The sequence below is a fragment of the Aegilops tauschii genome, chromosome 2 (genome assembly GCF_002575655.3).
Source record: "Aegilops tauschii subsp. strangulata cultivar AL8/78 chromosome 2, Aet v6.0, whole genome shotgun sequence".
In the NCBI taxonomy this organism is placed as follows: Eukaryota; Viridiplantae; Streptophyta; class Magnoliopsida; order Poales; family Poaceae; genus Aegilops; species Aegilops tauschii.
Window position 1 is genome coordinate 398,218,656 of NC_053036.3, and position 6,669 is coordinate 398,225,324.

The following is a 6,669-nucleotide window of genomic DNA, read 5'->3' on the forward strand; positions in this document are numbered from 1 at the left end:
TGAAAAATCTTACCGAGTGATGAGCAACCCTCCCACTCGGGAGCTTAGCTATAGTCCAGTACTCGCCTAAGTTCGAAACCCATCCCTATCCGCAAGGACGACGAGGTGCAGGTCGACTGAAACCTTCTCCTTCGGAGCTGCGTCACAAGTACAACGTACGCTCCATCCCTATCCGCAAGGACGACGAGGTGCAAGTCGACTGCAACCTTCTACTTCGAAGCTGCGTCACAAGTACAACGTACGCTCCATCCCTGTCCGCAAGGACGATGAGGTGCAGGTCGACTGCAACCTTCTCCTTAGGGACTGCGTCACAAGCGCAACGTGCACTCCATCCCTATCCGCAAGGACGACGAGGTGCAGGTCGACTGCAACCTTCTCCTTCGGAGCCGTGTCACAAGTACAACGCGCGCTCCACCCTTATCTGCAAGGACGACGAGGTGCAAGTCGACTGGAGTATCCACCTCGGAGCTGCATCTCAAGCACAAAGATTATTCCGTGTGGAGAACAAATTCCACTCGAAGGCAAATGCAAGCATATTCAGAGATAAATCAAGTTCAGATAAATCCTAAAGTTCAAGACCACGGATCAAAGTACTCGGGCATTCAGCCCGAAGGAGTTTAACGATTACAAAATCACTCGGCATTCCGAGGCAAATTTAAGGCAGGGCATAAAAGTTGGTTCACTCCGCAGGAGGGGGACTGGCAGGCTCGACGAATTCGTCCAGGTCCATCCCGTCAGCAATCCAAGTGGCGGCAGCAATGAAAGTCTCCATGAAGGACTGGAAGTCGTGCCTCTTGGTGTTAGCAAATTTAATCGCCGCCAGCTTCTCTTCCTGAGCTTCTCGACAGTGGACGCGAACCAGAGATAGAGCCACATCAGCGCCGCACCGGGCAGAAGACTTCTTCCATTCTTGAATTCGACTGGGAACTTCATTGAGTTGAGCCATCATAGACTCGAGGTCATTTTGAAGTGTTGCCATGGGCCAGAGAGCTGTGTCAATCCGCGACATCGCGACTTTCAGTCGAGCGAGATAATCAACAACACCAGTGATGCGGGATTCCAGTCGGAGCACATTCATGGCAGCTTCATCCTTCACTGGAGAGTTGATGGGGTCCAAGCTTGGTTCAATTCGCCCGGTCTCTTCCTCGAAGTCCCGGCAAAACTCTGCATGCACAATTCAAGGGTGAGTCAATGATCATATGTCGAGTCGACAAGAACAAACCAGTCGGATCAAAGAAAACACCTTCAAGCATGACGAACAACTTCTTAGCAAGGCTTCCCAGATAACTCTCCAGATCGTTCCTCCTACGGGCAATACCTTCCATCTTCTCGTTCAGATTTTCCTTGTCCTTCTTCAGGCGAGTCGCTTCCTTATTGGCTTCGTCAAGGGCAGTTTTCAGCTTGGAGTTTTCTTCCTCCAATTTGCCGACTGAAGCCAACTTATGTTCAGCGAGCGTGGTTTTCTCATCAGCTTTTTTCTGCACGGCCACCAGATCTTGATCCTTTTTCTCCAAAGCTTGGTTCAGTTTCTCTGAAAGAAATAATGCTTGATTCAGAAAAAGCAGAATGAAATCCGATTTAGGGATAACCCAGTCGACAGGTCTTCCTTACCAGCGGCGTCATCCTTGGCTTTCTGTAGTTCTGTCTTGGCCAGCTCCAGATCAAGGTTGAGTTGAATCTGCTGCTTCTCCAGGTCAGCAAAACGAGCTCCAAGATCATAAGATTTCTGCAACCAAAGAACAGGTCAGTCGACAGGTGAAAAGATTGGTTATTTCGGAGAGATAAAAGGGTAAAACCAACAAATTCTAAGACTACTGCCGAATCAAACATCCAACAGTAGTCTCGGGGACTACACCCAGTGGGCGCACTTAGCGTGCCCCCACTGGTTCAGTTTACACTCGACAAGGCCTGTCCAGCACGAGTGCAAAAAAAAGAGAGACAGCAACAAACAGAGTCTTCAGACCATAGTCGACTGCCAGCAGTCGACCACGGTCTCGGGGACTACACCCAGTGGGTGCACTCAGCGTGCCCCCACTGGTTCAAAGTTCCACTCGACATGGCCCGACCAGACCGAGTGAAGAAATTCAGATTCCAATACTACAATCGACTGCCCGCAGTCCACCATAGTATCGGGGACTACACCCAGTGGGTGCACTCAGCGTGCCCCCACTGGTTCAAAAATTCAATCAACGACAACATCTAATTCAGCTCAAAGTACGGATTTTCTTAGTGAAAAATCGAAACACCCAGTGGGTGTACATATGCGAAGCGCAGACAGATGAAAAGATTCTTTGAAAGAAAGTTTTCAGGTACCATATCCTAACAGAACAAGCCAATAGAGTCGGTAGGCAATCTGCTAACCTGGACGTTGCTCTGGAGAGCGGAGCTGGCATCATAAGCAGCTTGGCTGGCTTCCCGCACCATCTTCACCTTCTCCATCATAATGCCCGCCTGGCGTATAGCCTCTTTGGCAGCACCCACTTGGTCCTCTGGGACGTGATGTGTAGCAAAAAGTGAAGGTGGATCGGCGGGAGCCTGTGCAGCTGACACGGAAGGCCGAGCACTCGACAGCGGTATGGCGAAGGAGACAGAAGTCCGATTGGCATCGCCGGCGTCCTGAGCTACCGGTTCCGCCACCGGCGTCGACTGAAGCGTCTTGCCAGCGGACGTTTTCCTGTTTCTTCTCCCCAAGGGCCTCTGTGGTTCGTCCTCGTCGTCGTCGGGGAGGTCAATGACATTGAGAGCTGTAAAAAGACCAGTCGCCAAAATTTCATCACCCGATTGGATATATCACAGTTCAATCGACAAAGCGAAGACAAAATCACGAAGATTGTACCCGGATTGGAGGTGACCGCATCTTCCATTTCCTCGTCCTCGTTTTTATAAGCAGAGGTCCCGGAGGTAGCGGCACTGCCAGTTTCAAGATTCATTCGGTCAAACCAAGGGGAAAATAAACAGCACAGAGCGTCGAGTAAAAGCGAAAGAAGGACACTCACGCAGAAGCAACAGGAACGTCAATTTTGATTCTCGGTAGCGCCTTCCGAGTCGTCTACACTACAACCTTGGACTGCTTTGGAGCCTTTTCAATTGGTGCCGGAGAGGACGTCCGAGGATGCTTTGACGACTGCCCGGTCTGAACGGTCGCCTTGTCACGGGCGCTCGCCGGGTCGTGAGTAAGTTTGGATCGCCTTTCCCTGCGGGGAGGAGAGTCGACCTCTTCTTCGTCACTCGGGTCATCGCTCTCCTCGTCCCCCTCTCCGTCGGAATGCCACTCGCCGCTTTCACCTCCGCGTGCCTCCCCTTCCGGGTCCTGCTCCTGCTCTTCGTTGGGCATCGAATACATTTCAGTAAGGGCCTAGAAGAAAACAAGCAAGACAAAGTCAGTCGGTGAAGCATAAATAGTTGCATGTTAAATCAAGATGGCACTCGGTAATTCAGAATCGGACCTTGCCTGGTTCATAGGATTGGTCAAGTGGAGGGATTCTCCTGGCTCCTCTGGGGTTATCCTTGTTGCCAGTGATACTCCTCAACCACTTCTCCACCGTATCCTCGTCGACTTCTTCTGGGTGCACCCGAGTGGAATCTTCAATGCCCGAGTACATCCACATCGGATGGTCGCGGGCTTGAAGTGGCTGAATGCGTCGTCTGAGAAAGACTTCCAGCAGATCCATTCCAGTTACACCCTCACGGATGAGATGGACCACTCGCTCAACCAGCACTTTCACCTCCGCTTTCTCCCCTGGAGTCACTTTCAAGGCGGAAGGCTTCTCTACGCGAGCCATATAAAAAGGAGGAAGTCCAGTCGACTGACCTGGAGTCGGCTGGTCTTTGCAGTAAAACCAGGTCGACTGCCACCCTCGTACCGACTCAGGAAGAATTATGGCTGGGAAAGAGCTCTTACTCCTCATCTGAATCCCAAGACCCCCACACATCTGGATCACTTGGGTCCTCTCGTCACTTGGGTTGGCCTTTTTGACCGACTGGGAGCGGCACATGAAAATGTGCTTGAAGAGACCCCAGTGTGGTCGACAACCCAAGAAATTTTCGCACAGAGACACGAAAGCAGCAAGATACAAGATGGTGTTGGGGGAAAAGTGATGAAGTTGTGCTCCAAAGAAATTCAAGAAAGCTCGGAAAAAAGGATGCGGAGGCAAAGAAAATCCACGGTCGATGTGAGTGGCGAGGAGGACGCACTCACCCTCCCGCGGTCGGGGTTCGGTCTCATCCTCCGGGAGCCGCGCCGATCCGTGAGGAATCAGCCCCTCCTCCGCCAGATCGTCGAGGTCGTCCTGGCGGATCGTCGACCGGATCCAGTCGCCCTGGATCCAGCCGCGCGGCAAACCGGATCGCGACGAGGATCCGCCCCGGCTGGACTTTTTCCCCTTCGCCTTCGCCGTCGCCTTCTTCGCGCGCTCCAGAGCCACCGTCTTTTCTTTCCTCATCACCGCGGACAGAGCTCGAACGGAGCGGCGGCGCCGGAGCGGGAGCAGGCGCAGTGGGGAAAACTGAGACGGGAGAAGAAGAATGAGGATGCACTGTTCAAAAACCCCGGTCCGGCGCCTTATATGGGGTTGCTTCCGAGTGACTGACCTGTAGGCCCGGGCGATCTTATCAAATCCCGCAATAGTCGCGCGCGCGATACGTGGCAAAAAAGACGGCGCGGGAATCGAGGCGGCCTTGCCTTATCCAGCCCGATTACTGCGGCCTCCTCCGCCCCGCGTGCTTCCCGAAATTTGAATCCCGCGAGATCCGCGGGCAGCAGAACAACTTGTCAGACGGAAGATCTCCTCCACATTAGCACTCGGACCTCTTCTAGCAAAAGTTCACTCGACAAAACCAGGAATGGATCAAGGCGACTGAAAAAGAAGTTGGTGTCATCACCTCGGTTCGTTGATCCAAAACAAGACACACCCGAAGCGCGAAAAATGAGTCGAAAGTATTTTCAACTCCTTCTCCACTCAAACCCTGATCCATTCGGGGGCTTATGATGAGGACATGTACCTAGGGTAGGGTCACAGGCCTGACCTAAATACCCTCCCCAAGGACATCACTCTAAAGCCAGAAGCATTCGAGGGGTACCATCATCCACTGAACCAGAAACATTTCCACTCGGAGGAATCAAGGTCACTCGACCGTAACAAGAAACACTCGACGGACAGAAGACCTAAAGTCACTCTACACAGCAACGGTCGTGCATTAACTCCTAGACTTAATAGCCATTTATAACACTTTATTACGGACGTTACCTGTAACGCTCCTTCTTGATGAACATTGAACTCCTTGTAACGTGGGCTGGCTTGGGTTCTGGCGCACTCTATATAAGCCACCGTCCTCCACTGGCACAAGGGTTCGCACCCCCTGTAACACACACGCATATAATCCAGTCGATCGCCTCCGGGCTCCGAGACGTAGGGTTGTTACTTCCTCCGAGAAGGACCTGAACTCGTAAAACTCGTGCGTACAACTTCTCCATAGCTAGGATCTTGCCTCTACATCCCTACCCCCCCCCCCCCCATTCTACTGTCAGACTTAGAACCACGACACCTCCGGCCTGGCAGCCACCGCAAGGGCCACCGGCCCACCTCTCGCAACCTCCACCGTACGTCGACCTCACCCTGGACGACGACGAGGACGGCGGCGCGTGAGGACGACGACGGCATCCAAGGCAACAACGGCGGTGGCATCTAATTTATCTTTTTTAAAGTTTTCTTAGTTTAGTTATGTTTGAATGTGCCCCCATGACTAGTTTGATTGTGTTTTATGTGCGTGTCTTAAAATGTGCAGTCATATTTTCTTTTAATGTTCGTTTGCGACGCGGACAAGTTGCGATGCGGCCGCGCATTGAGGGCACCTACAGTAGGACAGACAAAAATGAACACGGGTTGCCGTTTTGCCGCCCTAAACAAACGAAATTCAGACAAAAGGAATGTCCTTTTGAGTCGACGGTTGGAGTTGGCATTACCTCCCGTGTGACGAAAAATAATAATGCACACACGCTTGACGCACTTGTCCTTGCATGTATACAGAACCAAGGAAAAAAGGTAGGAGAGCTACATGGACGCAAGTAGTCTTGGCCATGGGCAGCCCAGCCCGAACGGCCTGACCCGACCCGGCCTGAAAAAACCCGACCCAGCTCGACCTGATGCTGCACCCGGGCCTGGATTTTGAGCCCAAAGGCCGGGCCAGGCCCAGGCCAGCCATTTTCGTGATTTACTGAAGGGACCCGGCCCGCGGCCCAAGGCCTGACGGGCTTTATCACTTTTGGACCGGGCTTGGGTCCAAAAAACAGGCCGATGGCCGGGCCGGGCTCGGGCCTAGGTTTTCTGCCTCGGGCTTTGGTAGGCCCGGCCCGAACCGACAGATGGCCAGGTATAGACGCAAGGGCTCGAGGACAAAGCACTCCCACCCTTTCCGTCCTGAGACGCAGGAAACTCTTCGTACCTCGGCATGACAATTTGGACTCGGACAACCGGTGGGCTCACTGTTGAGAGACTTGGGAACCCACCCAACCCCGGTGTTGCATCAATCTGCTTCTTCTCCCACCATCTTTTCTTGCAAGCAACGGAAAAACCAGCAGGTGAGGTGAAATGTTGCCATGCTGGTCGTGGCGAGGGAATCCGAACGTTTGACAAGTGAACAGCGAGGTGACTCGAAATTGATTTGATGCCT